General features: G+C 31.7%; 2 long non-coding RNA genes across 8 annotated transcripts; one reads left to right on the top strand and one right to left on the bottom strand.

The window, feature by feature from the left end:
- Nucleotides 1–1,598: 1,598 nt before the first annotated feature.
- Nucleotides 1,599–20,907, bottom strand: LOC120129645. Its single transcript, XR_005516772.1, has 3 exons — nucleotides 20,834–20,907; nucleotides 13,814–13,819; nucleotides 1,599–1,609 (listed from the first exon to the last, which is right to left on the bottom strand). It is a non-coding gene; the product is annotated as an uncharacterized LOC120129645 (long non-coding RNA).
- LOC120129644 lies at nucleotides 20,302–22,118 on the top strand. 7 transcript variants are annotated; one of them, XR_005516768.1, is made up of 4 exons: nucleotides 20,302–20,501; nucleotides 21,108–21,360; nucleotides 21,462–21,750; nucleotides 21,839–22,118. It is a non-coding gene; the product is annotated as an uncharacterized LOC120129644 (long non-coding RNA). The 7 variants fall into 7 exon arrangements; XR_005516770.1 differs by having other exon boundaries at nucleotides 21,836–22,118; XR_005516769.1 differs by having other exon boundaries at nucleotides 21,462–21,759.
- Nucleotides 22,119–23,962: the final 1,844 nt, after the last annotated feature.

Genomic DNA, 23,962 nt, shown 5'->3' with positions numbered 1-23,962 from the left:
CTTGTATTTGGTTTAATTAGTATCCGATCTTTTATGTTTCTGGTTATTTTATTTTAGTCCTAAATATTATTTATGGGTAATTTACATTTATGGTGCTTGTATTATTTAATACTTGTGATTTGGGTCTATGATTTGTTTATATTTGTAAATTAGATCCTTTCAGTTTCTGTAAATGACAGCTTAGTCTTTTAAATGTCTATTAATATCATTTTAGTCCCTTAAGTTTACATTTTTACTGTTTTAGTTCTTTAACTATCTATTATTGCTATTTTGGCTCTTTAACTTTTTATCTTTGTAATTTAGTCCTGAATAAATACTTTTATTAGTATTTTAGTTTATCATGTTTGCAAATGTGTATTTTGATACATATTTTTAATTTTGCTGTTTATCAATCATTATAATTTTATATATGTTTGTATATAAATCATGTAATTATTAAAAATATTCTTTGTAGGAAATTTTCATTTCCACTTTGTTTGTAAATAATCCTGGTTTTAATATGAAAAAATAAAAAGAAATTCAATATGAGGGAAATCTACGAAGATATCTCTCAACTAAAGGGAATGTATCTTTTTGAGGATTTTTCGCATAAATGTTTATGTTGTATTCAATAATTTTCTTTGTTTCACGTTTATTTATTTTGATATTTTATTTTGTTTATTTTACTTTTGTGAAATTTGTGAAATAATGTTTTTGTGAGGGGAATCTATAAGAAAGTCTCCTAACTACAAAGGAAATGCATTCCCAAAGATTGTTCTTACAAAATGGTGTTCATTATCTGAACCTTGACACTTTTTAAATAAATTCGAATGAATAAAAGGATCGTAATTTAAATATATTTTCGAGTTTGTAATTCTCAATATTTAAACAACATATAATCGTTTAGGTACCAAAATTTGGGCACTGTGGGGGTGCTAATCCTTCCCTATGTGTAACCGACTCTCGAATCCATTTAATTGAATCTTTGGTGACGTAGACCAACTTTTTGTCTTAAAAACGATTTTTCTTAAAATTGTTTTTTTTAAAAAAAACTTTTTTAGGTCGATGGCGACTCTATCCAATTTAATTTCAAATCACCAATTTTTCCAAAATTAAAATCATAACTGTTTTTTTAAATAATAAATAATTATTTCACCTAAAAAATGGTTATGACAGCTTGACGACTCCGCTGGGGACTTCGAGAGTCATGCCATGAACGATTATACGTTGTTTTGTATTTGAAATTACAAACTTAAAGTGTATTTAATTTTTGATCCTTTTATTTATTGTGGGTTTCGACATATCATGCTTTATCCTACTTTTAACTAATCGATTTTTTCAGTGGTCTTCATATTTAAACAGATTTTTGGAGCTTGTGAAAGTTTCATCTTTTGTCATGTTTAAAGGTTTGTGAGTTTCTCCTCATACACAACACGTGCATTTACATATCATAAGCTCACTTACGAGCTTTGTCCCTTTTAAGTTGAGGTAAAAGCTTAGCCTACGTGAGATAATTTATTTCTCCGTACGGGTTTTAGCAAGTAACCTTTGGGGTTCATATACCTTATGTCTACGTAAGATAAATTGTTTCTCCGCACGAACATAAGGGAATGTATCATCTCGAATTGAACTCGATCTGCACGAGCATGTAATGGGTCAAGATTGAGGGTTTGGTAGCCCAAGGGGGCACCGACATTAAGGACAATTAGGGTACTTTTTTCTCTCATTAGAGCCGAAACACTGCATATAGTGAGCCCTAGTAACCCACCCCGATGAAAGTCATACCGAACCTATGTTCGTCAAATTAAGTGTACACAAAGGAGAAGCATTTCTGAACCTTTCCTTTTTCTTTAAATTTTGTTGAACAAAAGCATACGAACTAGATATCATGCGGTTAGGATCATTTCATTGAAATTAATCATTTTTGGGTAGAAAGCATGTTCGGGTAGGATTGTTATCTATTTAAAGCATGTCCAAGTAGATATCATGATTGGATAGGTGTTATATTTATCTTTAAATAACATCTTTTAATTTTATTGATTATTTTGCCCACACTAACTTATCTCGTTTCTTTTGCTTGTGTCATTTTCCGTCCCTTGTTGCATTGCATTTTAGAGGATCATCACTTTTGCATCTGCATTTGCATTTTCATATTCTGTATGATCATCTTAAATAAAAGAAAGTTTTTGATTAACCAAGTAATCATCAGATTAGAAGAACGATCATTGAAATGGAAAAGAATTTTCATAACAAGGAAGAACTCAATCCAACTGTTCGTGCTTGATCTAGAGAAATAAAGGGCAAAATGAGATAGTTTGCTTAGATATTATATCTCACAGATGTCCACAGATGTCAATGTCAGTTTCAATTAGAATAATTTTACAAGAGATGATATATATTTGGGAAGTAGCTACCAAATAAAATTCACAAGAAATATGGTGACATGGTCTATTTCCTTTGCGTAAAGATAGATTAATCATTGCTTAAAGCTCTGGTCCGATGCCGGAATTCCGCATACAACTGATTCACTTTTAACAGATAAGATTTGACAACAATAATAGAAGAGTATAATTCTCTATTCAATTTCGAGAGCCTCTAGGTGGATAGAATTCATTTTAGACTTCCGAAAGTCCAATCCTTCAAAAGCAAGCTTATGAAGATTACAAGTATAGTTGAAGATTGGATAGAAGAGCACATTCAACAAAAGCGAGTGTCTTTCCGGGGCATTGTCTTAAGAATATTTCTTTGATAGATTGAAGAGGTATAAGTCTATAAGTCATGTACTGGCTATCTTGGAAGAGACTTTCCGATCCTTAAATGATTGACATAGATTTGAGGGAAGGTAATTCAGAGGTTGCACTCAAATACTAACCATCTGGATTCATAGTCATTTCTGGAAAGAGGAGAAAGTTATTGGGGTCATGATTGAAACCATGAAACTAATTAAAAGGGTCGAACCACATTCATAGATTGATCTCTCTTGTAAAAATGAAAGCTCTTTTGGATAAATGAAACTCTTTCTAATAATGGTTACTTTTGGAAATCGATACCTTTTGCATTTGCATTTTGCATGACATTCATTTAAGCATTTTACATATATTAATCATATCTTGTGGGAAACTTTAAAGAAGTGCTTCTAAAAGTAACTACATTCACACAATACTAAGAATAGAAGCCAAATTTGAGCAACTAAAGAAAGAGCTGGAAGATAATTTGCAAAAGATGCAAGCAGAATGGGAATCTAAAATGGAGCAGGCACAAGAAGCCACCGTGGAGTGTATCTTGCAAAACCAAAAGGACCTAGTAGACCAAATGGTAGAAAAATTGGTTGGGCTCAACCAGGAAAGAGGCAAAGAGAAGATTTCCTCGACCTATGAAATCTCCGAATGTGTGATAGCCCATGCTAGTCCCCAAATACTTATTTCACCTCACAAGATTCCAAGACACCCAACAAGTTTCCCTACCACTAAAACTCATACAACTGTGTTAAATCCTCAGGGTAATTCTACTGATCATGACATATATGTTCCTAAGGCAATGAGAAGAGCCAACAATGAGATCCTGGAGAATTTAAAATAGTGGTGCAGAGAGACATTCAAGGGAATGAGAAGACATATCTCTCACAACGAAATGGATGCAACAGAACTAGTACTAGTTCTTGACTTGGTGCTTCCACCCAAATTCAAGATGCCCGAGTTTGAAAAGTACAATGGAACCAGTTGTCCTAATGCCCATCTCACGATGTTTATTCAAAGGATGATTGGATACACAAAAAATGATTGGATGTTGATCCACTACTTCCAACATAGTCTGACTGGACCCGTTTCTAGATAGTATAACCAATTGAGCCATACTCAAGTCTGATCTTGGAAGGATTTGGTTAGTGCCTTTCTGGACCAATATAAGCACATGATTGATATGGTCCTTTATCGAACAATGCTGCAAAATATAGAGATGATGAGTGATGAGAACTTCTAACAATATGCTTAACGATGAAGGGATGTCGCATCTCAAGTGCATCCATCAATGACTGAAAGAGAGTTCATCACCCTATTCATAGATACATTACAATCTCCATATATCGACTATAAGATAGGTGTTGTCACTAAGAGTTTCTCTAACATCTTCATGAGCGAAGAAATGATCGAAAGAGCTATCAAGAATGGCCAGATAGGTGGTACTAGCCATATTGATATTGAGGAAAGAGCTGAGATAAGTCTAGTGGATTTAGCTAGTCTGGGTACTGTGTCTCGTAATGTTTTTCAAAAAAAGACACGCATTAATCCAATTCCGATAACATATGATGAATTGCTCCCAACGCTAGTTGAGAACAACCTGTGATTCTAGTTCAATCCAAACCAAGAGAGAACCCATATCCTAAAGGCCATAATATTAACGTCGTATTCAACTATCACATTGGGAGCTTAGTGCATACCACTGAGAATTGTAGGGTGTTGAAGCGCAAGGTCCAAAATCTGATCGATTCAGGGGCATTAATGTTTAATGTGTAATGGGGCATTCTGATCGGGAGTCGGCTGGGGCATTCATCAGTAGTTTTTGTTGCATTCTCATGCACGTCATCTTGTTTGAACTTGTTTTTCTTTTGTGCTTCTTATGTGTGAATATTTGTAAGTCATTTGACGTTCGAACATTTTCAATAAAATGCTTCATTCTTAGAAAATGAACAATGAGCAAATTTCAATCTTGAAATTCTTTGAATATCATTTTTATTAAAAGCTTTTTAATAATTAAGGTTGTAAATCTTTGACAAATAACAAGATTGAAACCTGCAAAACAAGGACCCCTTGATCTTACTCTAGATATACACCAAAATATATACCTTTCTCTTGTAGGGACCGAGTTAGTTTTCTCTTCACAAGAGTAGTCAATCAAGGGTTTGTCATTCAGGTATGTGTCAGGAGCAGACAAAATGGGCAACTGACATATGAGATTACAAAGCTAATTGGTTCTACTTCTGTTGATGATGTTCAATGATGATCATGATCTTATCAGATGGAATGGTCGAGTGGGTGAATCTAGTTTAGGTCATTTTCTTGGAAATTGAACTCTAACGATGAGATTTTCTGACTTTCAACAAACATCTACACTATAACAGGTTCTCCTCAATGAGCTTAAGAAATGGAATCCATTTACCCAATAAAAATATATATGTATATATATAATATATATATACAATAAAGCTGAGTTATTCTGCTAAAGCAATTGGTTATAGAGAAAACTCGAAAGCTCTGGCTTTATGAATAGATTATATTCAAACCATGACATTGATCGGGTTTACGAATATATATATTCAAACATATTATAGTCAAACTCACACGAACACTCATAAATCTCATTTTTAGACCGATATTTCTGCACTACTATAGACACCTATTTTCGTCCGATCATATGCATATATTATTATTATATTATATTTATATTTATATAGTATAGCATACATATAATATTATATAGTACGCATGATATTACGCTATATAATATTTATATTATATAATATTAAAACAAACTTTTTCTTTTTTGTTTTGTGCTAGGCCCCATCACTAATTCTACCCATCAACCCCCACTACTTCCACAACATCCATAACCACCTTAACTTCAACTCCCGACCTCACGTTTTTGCTTTGGACTGGGGATCTTCATTTTGGATATAAATGTGTGCATGGATGATAAAGAAAACCGGGGGGGCTCCAGATTGGGGGAGGAAAATGATAGCTTTCCCTTCATTTCTTTCTCTCGAAAAAAGAACATGATCCCATATTTCCTCTGATGGAAATCTGATAAGGGGGAAGGAGTTCTTCGCTACCTCCATTAGAGCCAACTTCGAGGATTCAATAGTCTTTATTGCCTTCGGCGTTCACTTTCAGTTGCCACCGTTGTTTGCGATGAATCCATGCCCGTTCGTTCGTTTGATCTGCAAATCATTAGCTTTGAAACTCTCGCAGGCGACGAAACCAGTCGGAGCCAACGTTTACCCGACGACGACGTCGTGTTTCTGCAAGCTGAGGCTCAAGAACTTCCCATCCCAAACAACTTTGTTTCCCCTCAGCAACGGCGCAAGTGAGTCACCGCGAATCATCCACCTCCGCATTCGGCTTCCATCTCGATGCACTGACGATACGTAGTCTTTCCGGGAAGCCCTTGACGCTTTGCGTCAAAGTCTACACCGGCCGCACAGGTTGAACATGTAACATCAGTAGTGGAAAGCTAGTGGGTTAACGTCGACTTGAATATGTCTCAAACCAGACTGGTAGTGTTCCAAGATGGGTGGATGAAAGTTGGCAACGATTTGGACAAATCCACCGCTAAGCTTCATTTAATGGTTAGAGCCAAACCCGATCCTCAGTTCTTTTTCCAGTTCGGCGGAAAACTAGAGTGTAGCCCAGTCATGTTTCAAATCCAATGTAATATTAGACAACCGGTTTTCAGTTGCAAGTTTAGCGCCGACCGTTCAGGATCTCGATCACTCCCACCGGATTTTTCCAACAAGAACAGAGAACGGAAAAAACACGCTCACATACCTCATGGAGTCGCAAGAAGTACTTGATGCATAACTCTCAACTTATGTTCTGCAGTTAATAAGTGTTACTGATAGTGGATTACACAGTCAGGTATGCTTTAGCTTGGTTTCGGTGATATTTGTTTTTAATATATATATATATATATATATATATATATATATATATATATATATATATATATAAATAGTTTTATAATTTTAATGTTGGAATCATTTTTTCCTAGCTTTATAATTGTAAAACTGTTGCTCAAACTTCATTTTGCTTGAATTATCTGTATCCGACACATTTCTAACTCTTCAACTTAGTAAGATAACTAATTAAGGTAATCTAAATCTATTTTCGGGTTTTAGGAGTTGGATCTGATCAGAATGTGTAGACACAGATTCGTTTATTTTATTTTTAATTTTTTTAATTGATCAAAGGTAAGTAATTCGAATCGGGTTTTAAATTTCAATTTAATTTTTTATTTTCGCATTTAAAGACAACCAACAAATTAATTGATATCGAAAGGGCGGTTCAAGGGTGCTAATCATTCCTTGATCGTAACCGGCTCCCGAACCCGACACGTTTCTGGTACAATGCAGATCAGCTAAGATGGTGTCCGACCCACATAAATTCGTTTTAAAATGGTCGATGGCGACTCTTACCCAATCAATTCCAGTCGAAGCCCAATTTCGGAGCTCAACTGAAAGACGGTTCCGACAACTACCTTGGCTAAAATAATCTACGAAGCTTGAACAAATGTAAGATTTCAGAGAATTGAAACAAAAATGTTCTGAAAAGTCTAGCTATTGACTATTCTAGTTGGGTCATTTTGTTCGTCTCTGATTAAAATGTCAAACCAAGAAAGAGGGGCAAGCCATGATCTTCACGATGACCGAATCGATGAAATAAACTCTAGAATTTAGATAGTCAACCTCTAAACCAACTTTTTTTATTTTGATATTTGTCAAAGATTTGTAGCTATCAAAGATTAAAAGAGCAGTTGATTCTTTTGATATCCAATGAACTCATGTTTTATGATTTGCTTCAATTGTGAAACTTAGAATGAGGTAACATTTTCAAAATTCCTTTTGATATTTTTCAAGATTTTAAAAATTCAAAGGCAGAAAAGCATTTTTAAATAATATAAGTTCTCTGGAAATATCTTGGAATTCAACAAATATCTTTTCAAAGCTCAAGATTCGAAGTTGGGGTAAGGGAACCCAAAATTTTTAGGGTAAAATTTGATGGGGCAAGTAAAACAAATTGTCTCAGGTTAAGGTTTGCAAGAGTACACCCTGGTGAAAATGAAGACAAACTAAATCAGGGATAGAATGAAGTCTGCTTATACAATCATTTCCACCAAGAAAGAATACATACATCAACACATACATACATGATGCATCTTTATATTCATCATCATGTGCAATTTTGACATCCATCATAATATCCAAAATAGTCAGTCAAAAATGCATTGTTTTGATCTTTCAGGAAATCAATGTTCGAAAATGACAAACAGGTCTTCTGAAGATATTTCCTCAACATGAAGGAGCAAGAAGATTGCCTATCACCTTTGATGGTGTTTTCTAAAACTAAAATTTTGTCTCTTTTGAGACAATTTCTTTTTAAGAAAAATCGTTGAGTTTGTTTCTTAGGAAACAAAATTTTGTCTCTTTTGAGACAACTTCTTTTGAAGCATCATCTCTGAATCGGTTTCTTTTGAAACCAAAATTCCCTGACTAAGACTCATCGCATATGAGTAGTGTCACCCTAGATAACTAGCGGTCCTCATATCGTAGGAACTGTGTTATCACCCTTAGATGACCAAGATTCATTATAGTATGAGCACTGTCATCCCCGACCATATTTTCTGATCACGTAGGAACCGTGTCAACCTTAGATAACCAACATTCATCATAGTATGAGCAGTGTTATCACCCTTAGATGGCCAAGACTTATCATAGTACGAGCAATGTCATCCCCGACTAGATCTCCTCATCACGTAGGAACCGTGTTAACCCTGGATAACCAAGATTCATCATAGTATAAGTAGTGTCACCACCCTTAGATGGCCAAAACTCATCATAGTATGAGCAGTGTCATTACTGACCATATCTCCTCATCACGTAGGAGCCAAGTCAACCCTGGATAACCAAGATTCATCATAGTATGAGCAGTGTTATCACCTTTAGATGGAAAGGACTCATCATAGTATGAGCAGTGTCATCCCCGACCAGATCTCCTCATCACGTAGGAGCCGTGTCACCCTCAGATAACCAACTGTCCTCATCACGTAGAAACCAAGTTATCACTCTTCCTAAAGATGACCAGACCTCTTCATCACGTATGAGCATTGTCGTCCCTCAAATCAAACACTATTAACTTTTCAAAAGAAAAAAAAGAGAATCGGACAAAAAAACTAGTTATCTTTTTTGTCTTTGCCCTATTCATGTTAACACAAGAATGCGCAAAGAGGGGCAGCTGTAGACACCCGTTTTTGTCTAGGTCGAAAAAATATTATAATAATATTATTATTTTAATATATATATTACATGTATGTAGGCCTAGACGTAAGCCCAATTACAAGACTCGAGCCCAATTATAAGTCCAGATTACAAGTATCAACCCAGCAACCCAGCTGAAGCCCAGTACCATACCGGGACCTGCACCGATCCGAACCAGGTCCAGATTTGACCTGACCCAGTGTAATTAGGGTTTTTAAAACCCTAAAACATCAAACAGTTACCGCCTCCAACAACGTTTTAGCTCCCCTGGTGCGTGGGCTTCACCGCCCCTCTCTCTGAGCGTATGAGCCACGCCAATGTTCCACCGAGTGTTCCCGAGCCGCCGTCGAAAGTCCCATTGATCAACGCCATTATCACTTACGTCAACAACCACCAAATCAACACCAAAGTCAAAAAATATATATATAATCTAAATCCCAAAAATTTCGGGATTTCATTTTACCTAAACCTACCATTCCCACCAAATAAAGCAAAAGGAAAAAAAGAAAAGCAAGCAAGAAGATAAAGAAAAAGTGGACAATGACATTCGGTGATGATTGAAAATAAAAGGAAAAGTTTATTTAAGGAGGGGGTTCAAACCAAAAGAAAAAAAGGGAACCCATTTGAAAAAACCCAACCAAAGGAAAAAATCCAAACAATATATTAGAATAAAAGAAAAAGGAGAAATAAAGAGAGGCAACCAGAGGTGGAAAAAAGGATTCGATGAAGAAATAGAGAGATCTTACCCTTAAAAAAACCTCGTCGTTGTATCCTCACCGGAGTTGGAAAAACCCATCATCGAATGTAAAAAAAAAGTTGTCTATTTTCCTAGATCTAGAGGTTTATGATAAGATTTAGGCAAGTTGGAAGTGGTTTTCAGGTTTAGCGAGGGGAGAAGAATATTCGGGGAGTACTTTACTCCCTCCGGCCGTCGTATATCGCTGTGCACCGTAATTTGGGTGTTGTGAGGGTGCTAATCATTCCCTACTCGTAATCGACTCTCGAATCTATTTAATTGAATCTTTGGTGACGCAGACCAGCTTTTTATCTTAAAAACGATTTTTCTTAAAATTGTTTTTTTTAAAAGACGTTTTTAGGTATTCGACCTACCTAACCAAAGGTTGATGGCGACTCTATCCAATTTAATTTCAAATCACCAAATTTTCCAAAATTAAAATCATAATTGTTTTTTTAAATAATAAATAATTGTTTCACCTAAAAAATTGTTATGACAAATCTGATCTGAAATTTTAATTAGTTATTTAACTCGATATCGTTTCAATTTATCATTATTTTATGTTAGTTATAAAAATTAAATGGATAAGATATTGATTTATTTATTAGCCGCTCTCTCCCTTCCCCTTCTTTTTTCCTTTACAGTTTGTGCCATTTTTTATATATCAAATCTACTTCTTCTTTTTTTGATTTTCTTTAGTCGGCGACGGCACTGGTTTTGATGTTGATTATCGACCGTCGATTTTTTTTTTCTTTGTTTCTTTTTTTGTTTTTTTTATAAGAATAATTATGTTTTGTCTTTAGGTAGTTTTTTATCATATTGATCTTCCCTGCTTTGGACTCTCAGATTGATTTGGATATGTGTTTTACATTCCTAAATAGTTTTCTTATGTCGCTCGACTCTGATTTGCGACTTGTCGGTGGTCTTTCAGTAATTTTATCCCCTTTTGTAGTTCGTTTGTCGATGTAGTCAGATTTGTTTATAACTTTATTTTATTCGAGCTTTTGGTTAGGTTTTTTAACCTTTTTCTTATTTGATTATGATATAAGTGGCTAGTTTTTTAGTCTAATTATAGGAAAATGTCCTAATTATATTTTAGTTTACGGTTATGGTTCTAAAGCTTCATTATAATTTTACTTTTTAATAAAACTAAGTTCTTTCTATTAAAAATATTGATTTATTAAATTTATTAATATTAACTTCAAATAAATTTTAATTCAATACCTAATTTATTACTTTTTATTAAATTTTTACTTGTATATTTATCAAAATTTAACTAATAATACATTTTACAATTAACTTAGAACGAGTGGATTATTTGTTAATTTATAAGTATAATACTAATCGCACATATCTTAAAATATATATTTCGTTAGTCTTGCCTTCCTGTTGAAGCAATAAAATCCTCTATTTCTTATTATTTTCAGGGTTAATTTGTAACTTTAACTTATTAGTATTTAAAATTTATTATTAATAAATTTTTTAAAAAATATATTTTAATTTTTGAGTAAATTACACTATTCCTCACCGAATTATACTCTCTCTCTTATTTTTCTCACCCAACTTTCAATTTGATCAATTTGCTCACTAAACTTTACAATCGAATCATTTTGCTCACTCGACTGTTTTCTCTCTAACGACTGATGATGCGCCATTTATTATTATTATTTAATACAAAATAATTAAAAAATAAAATAAAAATAGAAGGTGGTCAGATTCCACCACCAGCCACCGTCGACCGCCATAGACGGTGGTCGTTCGATCCTAAAATGGGATAGGTTGTTTCGCCTCGACACCTTGAGTTCAAATCTGACCTCAATTTTATCAAAACTTACTCCGAAGTCCACTAATTTGAGATTTAAAGTGAGGAAACCGAAACATTTTTGTCCAAATTCACGGGTTTTGGGACATTTTCCAGTGAAACAATCATCAGATTCGGACTTAGGGGGTCGAGACGAACTGAACCATGAAAATTGGGACTTAATGGACACCATCTAAGGTGGTAGACTGTGGCCGAAATGAAAATGACATGGTGACCAGCGGAGAGAAAATGAAGAAGAGAAGGAAAAAGGGTAAATTACCCCATGAGTCACTAAACTTTACTCTCTCTCCTATTTTACTTACTGAAATAATGTCGTCTTGGAGTGTATTTGAGTTTGTCAAAATGATGTCGTTTTAATGCCTGTGCCACGTCATAACGTCGTTAAATAGTTAACGACATAGTGAGCAAAATGATTCAATATGTAAAGTTCAGTGAGCAAATTCGTTGAGATTTAAAGAGGCTCAAATTGACAGCCGAAAATGTGCCAAGAGGGGGTGAATTGGCTTTTTGAGAATTTTAGGGAGTAAGGAGATTTAAAGTTATAGAAAAATGATGCACAAGGATTTATAGTGGTTCGAATTTATCAACCAAAGTCTACATCCACTACTTAAGCTCCTCACTTAGGATTTTCCAACAAATTCACTAATTTGTTCTTTCTTTTTCAAGGACAAAGAGATAACCTTTACACTTCCTAGCTTTTCATAGGCTAAGCTAGAACCAAACCCCTTTTACAAAAGGATAAAATGTAAACAAGAAAAACCTCTCAAAAGGAAGAAAATTTACAAAGATTTAAGCTCACAAGAATAAATCTTAAAGATATACAATTAAGCTCAAACACACTATGTACAAGAGAAAAAAGAAATAAAAGAGTGAAAAGCTTTTCTCTTAATGATAAATGCTTGGATAGGTGCTCCTAAAACTTCTTCAAGTGTCTTGGACTTGTATTTATAAGTTGGAATGAGGTTGTGGTCATTTCTAGCCGTTTGAGAATGTTTTCTGTGCAAAAAATGCCCATGATAGGGAGTATCAATACTTCTTTAATGAGTATCGGTACTTCCTTTATTAATTTTAAATAAAATTAGCTGCTACTAGCCGTTGGGTTTAACAGTATCGATATTGTGACCATGGTATCGATACTACTATGTAAAGTAGTATCGGTACCCCTTTGGATATCAATACCTATTTTGCATTCTGGAATTTGAGCAAGCTGGTAGTATCGATACTACCTTGAGAGTATCGATACTTCTCGTACCTTTGGTATCAATACCTCTTGAATAGTATCGGTACTATTCATGATATATCGATATTGTAAGAACATTATCGGTACTACGTATGTGGAAAACTGTTTTTGCTCAAATTCTAAGTTAGTGGACTTTGAATTATTTTTGAAAACTTTGAACAAATTCAATTCAAGTCCAAAAACATTTTGCCTTAATTGTTATATCAAAATATTATAAAACATAGTTCAACAATCTCCCCTTTTTGATATAACAAAACATTTAAAAAATTATTTTTGGAAAAATTCCCCCTTAATAAAACATTTGATGGAAAAAGAGACATGTTTTGGAAAATGTTAAAGCTCCCCCTTTTTCATTCTTGAAATTGAATTTTTCAAACTCATACTTCTCCCCCTTTTTGTTATATAAAAAATAATTCAAACTTTGAAGATTCAAAAATAACAATGGAGAATAAGTGATAATTTTGACATTAAAATCATTTGAAAAATCATAAACTCCCCCTTAAAAAGTGCATTACAAACAAAAAATTGACTTTAAAAGCTTGACAATTAAAAAGAAATTGAATTTCAACAAAGATGAACAAAATTGTTAGTAGTACATGTAATTCAATATATCCAAGTCTGAAATACTTTATGCAATACCAAATGTTGAATTTAACTGCATGTGCATAAAGCTTTCCAAAAATGTTATGCATTTGAAAAATTGATATCAATTGTTAGAGAGATATCATTTGCAATAACTTACATGCATTAACATTTAAATTAAGGTCAAAAATTGATATAAATTGTTAGAGAGATATTATTTACATTTAAAACCAATTTTGACCAAAATTCATTATGATGAACCAAAAATTATGAAAAATCATTAAAACTTTAAAAAATGTTAATCATAATACATTTTCAACATACATGAGATGAAAAATATAAAACGATTTAAAATCAAAAACTCATGCATGCTTAAAACTACATGAGCAACCAATTATGCAAGATAATTAAAATAAGCTTAGAGATTACACATTCCTTTTCAAGTGACATTTAAGTAGATTTTGGTATCCAAATTGCTTTTGATCCTTGGACGTTAGTTTCAATGCCCCACACACCTACAAGAGACATTTAAGTAGATTTTGGTATCCAAATTGCTTTGGATCCTTGGACGTTAGTTTCAATGCCCATTGTTCCCTTAGGAACCCATACTTGTCTAATTTTAAAATATTTTCTTTTCTTTATGGGATAAGTATGTTCCAAATGACCATGAAAATGACAATGTGAACATTTTTCCATTTTTAAACATAATGAGTTGTTTTTAGAAATTAATTTCTTATATTTGGAATCTATGATCTTAAATTCCAAATACAACTCATCATAAGCAACTTGTAACTCATTAAAAGAATAAGAATCTAATTCATTTAAGTTAAAAGTTACCATTAAATATTATTCGATGGCCATGAGGCATAGGTTGGCTGCTTTATTTTCATCATTGAAGTCATCTTCATCACTCCAAGCAACCATAAATGTCTTTTTCTTGCTTGATCCCTTCTTCATTATGAGGGGACAGTCATACTTGACATGCCTCTTTCTTTGACAATTGAAGCACACCGGGGGACTCTTCTTTGTGCTCGATTCATTCTTTACTTCATTTAAAGTCATGAATCTCTTGAATTTTTTGAAGAGCTTGGACATCTCTTCTTCATCATCATCGCTATCATCTACTTCTTCACTTGTGTCTTGATTGCTCTCATTGGTGGATTTGAATGCAATGTCTACCTCCTTCTTTTTGTTCTTCTTTTCATAATCTTATTCTTCCTTCACCATCAACTCATGAGTGAGAGGATAACTAATAAACTCATCAAGAGTGAGAGACTTTTGGTTATTTGCTTTGATAATTTTTGTCTTCTTCGATTGCCAAGACTTTGGAAGAGAATAGATCATCTTCCTCACAAGCTTCTCATTAAAGATTACTTCTCCAAATCTATTGAGATCAATGACAATCACGAAAAATATATCCGTCGTAGCTTTGATGTCTTCATCATTTCCTTCATGAGTGACTTGGAGTTTGTCCCATATCTCCTTGGCATTGGAACAAGAGGAGACTCTTCCATATTCATCCGGGCCTAATGTACAAAATAAAATGTGCATAGTCTTAGCATTGAGTTGAAACTTCTTCTTCTCTCCATCACTCCAATCATCTATTTTACCGGTTGGAGTGGAATATCCTTTCATGATTGAGTTCCAAGCTCCTAAATCGTTGACTTGAATTAAGAGCATCATTTTATTCTTTTAATAGGCATAGTTTTCTCCAATGAAATATAGTGGTTTGTTGATCGGTTGAGAATCTTCAATGCAGTCAGAGTCGGAGGTCGAATCAATCTTCTCGGTTGTGTCGTGAATCAGTAGAGCTTCTTCAAGGATTATCTCAAGGTTGTTAAACCTTTTAATGAGTCAAGTTCTGATACCAATTGTTGGATTTGAAGAGGCTCAAATTGACAATCGAAAATGTACCACGAGGGGGTGAACTGATTTTTTGAGAATTTTAAGGAGTAAGAAGATTTAAAGGGATAGAAAAATTATGCACAAAGATTTATAGTGGTTCAACTTTCTCAACCAAAGTCTACATCCACTACTTAAACTCCTCACTTAGGATTTTCCAACAAATTTACTAATTTGTTCTTTGTTTTTCAAGGACAAAAATATAACCTTTACACTCCCTAGCTTTTTACAGGCTAAGCTAGAACCAAACCCATTTTACAAAAGGATAAAATGTAAACAAGAAAAACCTCTCAAAAGGAAGGCGTTTACAAAGATTTAAGCTCACAAGAATAAATCCTAAAGATATACAATTAAGCTCAAACAGATTATGTACAAGAGAAAAAGAAATAAAATAGTGAAAAGCTTTTCTCTTGTTGATAAATGCTTGGATAAGTGTTCCTAAAACTTCTTCAAGTGTCTTGAACTTGTATTTATAAGTTGGAATGATGTTGTGGCCATTTCTAGCCGTTGGGGATGATTTCTAGCCATTTGGGGGATGTTTTCTCTGCAAAAAATAAACTGCCCAGGACATAGAGTATTGGTACTCCTTTAATGAGTATCGATACTTCCTTTATTAATTTTAAATAAAACTAGTTGTTACTAGCCATTGGGCCTTACGGTATCGATATTATGACCATGATATCGATACTACTATGTAAAGTAGTATCAGTATCCCTTTGGGTATCAATACCTATTTTTTATTATGGAATTTGAGCAAGCTGATAGTATCAATACTACCTTGAGAGTATCAATACTTCTCTTACCTTTGGTATCGGTACCTCATGAACAATATCGGTATTGTTCATGCAGTATCGATACTTCAAGAACAGTATCGGTACTTACGTGAAAAACTATTTTTGCTCAAATTATAAGTTAATGGACTTTGAATTATTTTTGAAAACTTTGAACAAATTCAATTCAAGTCCAAAAACATTTTGCCTTAATTGTTATATCAAAATATTATAAAACACAGTTCAACAAAATTGATCAAATTGAAAGTTGGGTGAGAAAAATAGGAGAGAGAATAAAGTTCAGTGAGGAACAATATAATTTACCCATAATTTTTTTAGCTAAATATATTTCATATACTTATTTTATAAAATTTAATTTTTAATATATTTAAAATAAATACTTTTAAAATTTTAAAAAATTGACTATCGAAATTGGCAAATGATAAATTTTGGTGAGATAAAGAGAATTTGAGCATTGACTAAAGTGGTGTTTGTTTTTACTGTGTAAAGCCTGGAAAGCTCTTATGTCTGCATCGCGCATACCACGCGCAGACATTGAGCTTCGCAGACCGTTTGTTTTTTAGAAGACAGAAGCTCTTCTAACGTATGTGCGTGGTCTGCGCGACGCAGACGTGGCTTTATGTCTGCAGACATCTTCTAACTTCTTCAAAGAGGTTTTATATTTAATTTTATATTATATTTGATTTTAATTTTAATATTATTTTTTTAAATAAATTAAATACTAATTTTTTAATATTATATTATAGATATTAATTTTAATATTAATTTTTTAAATAAATTAAATATTAATTTTTTAATATTATATTATAGATATTTAATTTTATGTCATATAAATTATTTTATATATTATTAAAATTTTATATTTATTTTAATTATTTTGATTTAAGTTTAAATATAATATTTTTTGGATTTGTTATTTTTAAATTATATTTAAATTTTTATACAAAATATAAGTATTTAAACCACATTGCTTAATAAAAAATGATTTCATTATTTGATAATTAAGATTTTAAAATATAAAAAATTATAAATTATGTTTTTAAAATTTTAAAATATAATCACAATTAAATAAAAAATAATCATAAAATAATTTTATAAATTAAAAAATATTTTCTAAAAATATCATATAATTATAAAAATAAATTATTAATATATATTTAAAAAAGTAAAAGTATTACATAATTGCATATTTAAAAAATCATATAATTTAATGATCATTTATAAATTTTATTCTATAAAACTTATAAAACTAATAATACATGTGATTATGTGATACTTATAATAGAATTAATAATGTGGTGTTTGTTTTTCTAAAAAAATTATTATTGTAGTTGTATGAATTATTTAAATTTCAGTATTGTAAAACTAAAATTATTTAAATATTAGTATTGCAAAACTCTTTTAAGTTTAAAAAATCATTTTATTTATTTCAGTTTATTTTAGTAGTCTGCAGACGTTAAAAAACAAACAATCTTCTTCTTGCAGACTGTATACTTTTAGTCCGCCTCTTCTGCTACAGATGCATGCAGATGTGATCCGCAGACGACAGACCTTTTACTTCTGTAAAAACAAACACCAATTAAATGTGTCATGTTAAAAACATAATCGAGATGTACCTTTATTTATATGTTATGTTCAATCAGTAAATAAATGTCACTTCATGACAATGTTATTATGGTTGGAATATGAATGTTATTGAAATGATAGAAAAGTCTAAAAACAATCTTTTAATATAAGATTAAAAATAACACAAATCGAGAATAATCAATAATTTTACTAAAAATATAACTTTTAAGGTTAAAAATCAAAATAATATTTTCTTCACAATAAATCATATAATTATTTTGGTTATAATATAAAAAATTATATAGTTATATAAGTAAAAAGTAATATATATTCAAAGATATTTTTTAACAATTTGACATTGAACACTCACACTCCTAATATATTTTGGTGCTCGAATTTGAGAATTTAAAGAATAACAACAATTTCTTTACCACTAATGTTACTTGGTTAATTTTTAGTATATTTTAATAAATAGTCATAAAATAGAAATAAACTATCTTAATAAAAAATGATAAATTATGTATTTAGTACATAAACTATTAATTTTGGTTCGTTTTAATACCTTAATTTTCATATTTTTTTTCAAAAACCATGTCTAACGTTTAGTTTTTGTTTCATTTTAGTATCCTACCATTAAAAACTTAACAGACAGACTCATCGATCGCTGTGTCTACAGTAGCAAATCATCACATCCGTTAGCTGATGACGCCTAAACTTTATACTCGCACCTTTTTCGACCCCCTGAATGTGATTCCAACCTATGTTCCATCGGCAAATGCTTCAATATCCTCAAATCAATGATTGACTCTTTTGGCTTCTTCATCATCTAATCTTTATCGTCAACTGTCCGATGGGATTAAAATTGGACTATATTTGTTGACTCGTCATTATCTCATGTTCCATTGTTTGGATTGATCATTTGTCCACCAGATCTATCTCCATCAGTCATTCCGTTAAGTTTTTAACGACAGATACTAAAACAAAACAAAAAAATTAAACATTAGGTATGATTTTGAAAAAAATTAAAAGTTTAGATACTAAGACGGATCAAAACTAATAATTTATGTACTTAATACGTAGTTTACCCTAAAAAATTAAATCCGAAGAAAATTAGTATCAAACAATATTTTTTTAGTATAACCATCGATATCTAATCTGTTGATCAACTAATCCAGATTGGGTACTGCAGAGGCAAGGGATGTGGTATAAATAGGGGTGTTTATCGAGTGAGTCAATTTGCGAGTTAAGTAGTGCTCGACTCATGCTCGTTAAAAAAATTTGTTTCTTGACTTGACTCGTTGCTTATTAAGCTCGTTAAAATTTCGCTCAACTCGTGCTCGTTAAGAAAATTTGTTGTTCGACTCGTTGCTTGTTAAGCTCGTTATAATTTCGCTCGACTCATGCTCGTTAAGAAAATTTGTTGCTCGACTCGTTGCTTGTTAAGCTTGTTAAAATTTTGATAGACTTGTGCTCATGAAGAAAATTATTGCTTGACTCGTTGATCGTTTAGCTCGTTTCTCGTCTTGTCGCTTGTTAAGCTCACCGAAATTTTTATTTATTTTTTTAATTATTAGTAAAATCTACTGATATTAAATAGAATTAAATATAAACATAAATTAATAAACTTAACCAAAAAAATTATAAAAAGAGTGTATGAAACAAATTCAAAATCTAAACACCAAAATAACAATATATAAATACATTAAAATAATAATATGAGTTTGATTTTTGGGTGTAGTAAAATAATAATTATTAATTAATAATTTTATATTTTAAATTATTTATTAGAAAATTAGTAGATTAGTAATTTATCATTTTTTATTATCTATTTGCAAATTAGTAGTTTTTTGATGAAATATTTTTTAAGATAATTACTAAAAAGTTATAAAAAATTTAATGAGTTTCTCGCAGACTTATCGAGTCGAGTATGACTTTGTTTAACTCAACTCGTTAAGGTCTAGAGTCGAGTCAACCCAAGTTAAACTTTTATCAATTTTTGACCGAATCAAATTCGAACTGCTTAGAAGCTACTCAACTCATTAAGCATCCTAGGTATAAATAGTGTAAGGCCTTTTGTGTTATTTTGTAAAAGGAAAAGGGTATTATTGGTTTCCCATTGGAAAATAATGTCTTGTTAAGGCATCTAGATTTCGGTTAGAAAAAATTTGACAAAAAGCCATAGGAGGTTATTGTACTTTGAAAAAATTAGTGTGGTCTTAGTATTTTTTTTTTCTTAATGATCCTTCAACTCAAAATATAAATTTAATGTGATCCTTTGATCAACGTTTTTCGTCATTGACCGTTACAATATTGATGTGCTAGATCACGGTGTTGATTTGGCGGTCCACGATCTGACATGGTAGTTCATCTGTCATGTTTGAGCTACTAATTTAAACAATATGTTATGTCATCTACCATGTTAATCTGCCACCTTAGATTGCTATGTCGACATTGTGGATTGTCATATTAGTATTGTAAATTGCCACATCAGTACCGTAACGGTCAACGACGAAAAAAACGTTGGTGAAAGGGCCATATTGAGTTTATTTTATGAGTTAGAGGGTCACATTAAAAGAAAAAATAATACAAGAGCCATATTAATTTTTTCAAAAGTATAGCGACTTCTAATGCATTTTTGACAAAAAATTTGGAAAAACTTTTGTCGGCTGTGCTGAGATGTTGAATGTCAGCCGTTGGATTAAAGGTAATCCAACGTCTCAGAAAGAAGCCCTAGTTAATCCTAAGCTGAGAGTGTGGCTACTTAAGTTGAAGCAGGCCGCTCCTCTCACCCTCGGGCATTTGTTCTCCGTTCTATACAGCTTCTGGTCGATCGAATCTCATTTATGTCTAGCATACAGGTACAAATCTCTTTGGATTATTAATTTTTCTAATTTTATTGCTCTTATCTGATTTGTGGCTTGTTGAATGAATCTTATCTGTTCATTTCCTTTGTACAGTTATTTTTTTGTGTAGTTTTAGGATCTGATTCCTTCTGCCTTGATTTTGTTGTTGTGTTTTTAGATTTGATCCATCTAAATTGGATTAAGATTTACGATTCTATACTTATTTTAGAATTCTAAGATTTATTTTCTGAGAAAACATTTCATGTGATATCCGTCACCGATCTATTGAACCAAATGAAAACTAGTGGAAATTTTGTTAAAGGAAATGATCAAAATGGAAATGAAACGATTGTCTTAATCGGAATATTTGTGTTAACATCGCAGTGGCTGTAGTTCAGTGGAAAGAACTCCAAATCTGTCGTCGCAAGGATAGTTTTTTTTCTTCAAAATTTTACCCTTTTTCTTGTTTAGTTTTATATGTGGCTTATTGTCGGACAAATTTTGAATTTTGATATTGCTTTTTCTGATGTATGTTCTGTTTGAGACTTTGGTCAATGTTGTTGAAGAGCCTTTAGTTTTTCTTGGGCAATTGCCTCCTTACATTTTTAGTTTCATTAACAGTGTGTTTTACGCCTTTACCTCTATATGGAAATATGGGCATGAAAACTTATTATTCAATGGCTGTGCTGCATTTGTTTATTTCATCCAAAGAGAGGTCTCTGGGAAGTGAGCATGGACGCAACTATGGGAAAATTGAGAGGTAAAGAATCCTAGTGGTGTCACTACAATCTTCTTTTTCCACCAATTGTCGTTTTCCGGCTCGAATCATAATGAGAATCCGAAGCATTGTAGATGCTAAAAGAGATGAGACATGGTGTGTTATACTTGGAAAAAATGTTCCCTTTATACTTCTGAAAGGTCAAGAGAAAAGGTTAGAAAGGATTGACCCTTTATTTCCCCTCAAATATTGGCCAGGTTCATTTCCTGCAACATGAAAGCTGTGAATTTCAATGCCTAGTGAACCTTGTCTATTTATACAGCAAACCCTCTGTGTATAAATATACCAGGCAACAATAGCATCTGAAAGGAAACGCCGGCCGTTCCCTGCAGCTCCCCTGACCACTTCATTGGGGCTACTTTAAGACCCTTAACTGCGGAGTTTTTGTCTCACTGAAGGGTTTGGGGGAACTCTGGGAGATAGTTGACACTGCTCAGCACCAAATACTGTTGGAGGCTTATTTTCATGTCTAGCCAAGCTTTCCTGGTACACAATGTAATGTTCTTTAATGATTATTTTATGCAACTTGACGTCGCTTGATGAAACAAATGCTCTATTTTGGCAACTCAAGCAGGCAATAATGGCCATTGGAGTAGCAAGGGCAGTAGAAGACTTTCACAGCCGTGTCCGGTCGTTCATTCATTGGGACCTCCAAGCTTTCAACCATTATTATGTTAGCCATGAAAGTACAGGATGGCCTATTAGAAGTGAAAAAAATCTGCTGTTGCAGCAAATAAATGGACATAGCAGAAGAGAATATTACATTCGTAAATGGATCCCTTAGCTGTCTCTATTTGGAGTCCTATTTTATTGGATCATTATGAAATCTTATTAACTAAACAATGATTTTGAGATATTAAACCTTAAGCAATTCAGGAATAGATCATCGGATAGCAACTAAACGATTCATATGATACCCTTAAAAGTAAAATATTACATGCTTATGTTTATAAACTTTACGAAATATTTGACTTACGTAGATGTGTACCATTGAGTTTTGTAAGTTCGATATTCGGATTGTTTTCTTGTGCGAATTGGAGGTTTTATGGATTGCGATGTGACATCAACATAATCAGAAGAATTTTAATAAGATCAGTCAGTACAGTAAAAAGTTACTTAAATGAGAATGTGAGGATTGAATTTATATTGGATCGAACAGTAATTTATTGTATATATTATTTTAAAAATAAATGAGCTCTAAATTTTGTACAACGGTTTTAACTTGAATGTTTATTTTATTTAATTAAAGGTTTATATAATTAATAAGTATCTAAAGTATGTTTTTTTTCATTTAAGTACTTAAAGTATCTTTTGGTCAAAATAAGCATATAAAGTTGTCTTTTTTTATTTATCAAAATAGATACTCAAAGTATTTTTTTAGTCAAAATAGATACTTAAAATATTTTTGAATCGGAATAGATACATAAAGTATTCACTTATTGAGTATAAAATAGGTGTAAAAGAAATACTCAATGAATAAGAAAAACTTTATAAAATTCTCCTCATCGTTTTAGAGCAAATTTTTATTAAATGAGAAGTGATCAATTTATACAAAGTTGTAACAAAAAAAAAGACCATCAAGCAATTAGAATTTTATAAGTTCAAATTCGTCATTCTTAAAATTTTATAAATTCAAGTTAGTATCTTTTAAAATTTTATAAATTCAAATTAATCTTTTATATAAAATTTTACGTTCGTTCCTGCTTGTCCGAAATATTTATTTGAAAAATGAGAACTTGATAAAAAGACCACCTAAAGGCTAAAGCTTTTATTTCTGTTTATAAATTAAGAAGTGCACAGGTACTCACCAACTCACATTAATATCTGGAAAAAATTCCATTCAAGCTTTTATGCTTATGCTAGTCGAGGTCCCAAAAATCATTTTTCCGAATTCAAAGGCTATAATTTAATGAGATAATGAATCAATGATCAAAATTTTATAGGGTAAAAAAACATATTAATTGTTTATGGATGAGAGTGTAAGTAATAAAAATATGAAGGGTTTTATCAATAAAAACCATAATAAAAATATTTATCAATAAAATTATAATTTATAAATATATTTTTATAACTCTAAATCAATTATGAATTTTATATTTTTTTAAAAATAATTTTTTGAATTATCATTTAAAAATATTAAAAAATTACTAAAATAAATTTTAGTCATAGTTGAAGAAATAAATTAGATGTTATCTATTAATTCAAATATGGCATGTTATCGTTTAACACAAATAGCGATGGGATTACCATTTTATATCTGGATAAAAAAATTAATAATTTTATTATAATTTTAAAAAATTCAATGATAAAAAATTATTTTTAATATAATTTAAATATTTTTGTTGATTAAGGTTCAAGTAGTATATTTTTAAAATACTCTTAACCATTTGACAATAAATGTTTTTTCCCCTTCTGTAACTACTAGTGCTTAAACATGTGATCTCTAGGAAGAATAACGATTCCTTTAATCACTTGAGGCAAATTAATTCATGTAATTGATTTTAAAATAAGAGTAAACTAACCTTTAATATTATAATATTTAGCTGTCCAATTGTTTTTTATAAAAAATAAAATATTTGTTTAAATACTCTCAACCCTTTGATAATTCATACTCTTATATATATATATATATATATAATATTTAAACTAAAAAATTTAAAAAATAATAATAAATCTTTTAACTATTAAAATAATTTAA

Source organism: Hibiscus syriacus, unplaced genomic scaffold (genome assembly GCF_006381635.1).
Source record: "Hibiscus syriacus cultivar Baekdansim isolate YM2019G1 unplaced genomic scaffold, ASM638163v2 tig00110503_pilon, whole genome shotgun sequence".
Classification (NCBI taxonomy): Eukaryota; Viridiplantae; Streptophyta; class Magnoliopsida; order Malvales; family Malvaceae; genus Hibiscus; species Hibiscus syriacus.
The sequence above is the reverse complement of the archived record's forward strand: the minus strand, read 5'-3'. Positions and strand labels throughout refer to the sequence as shown.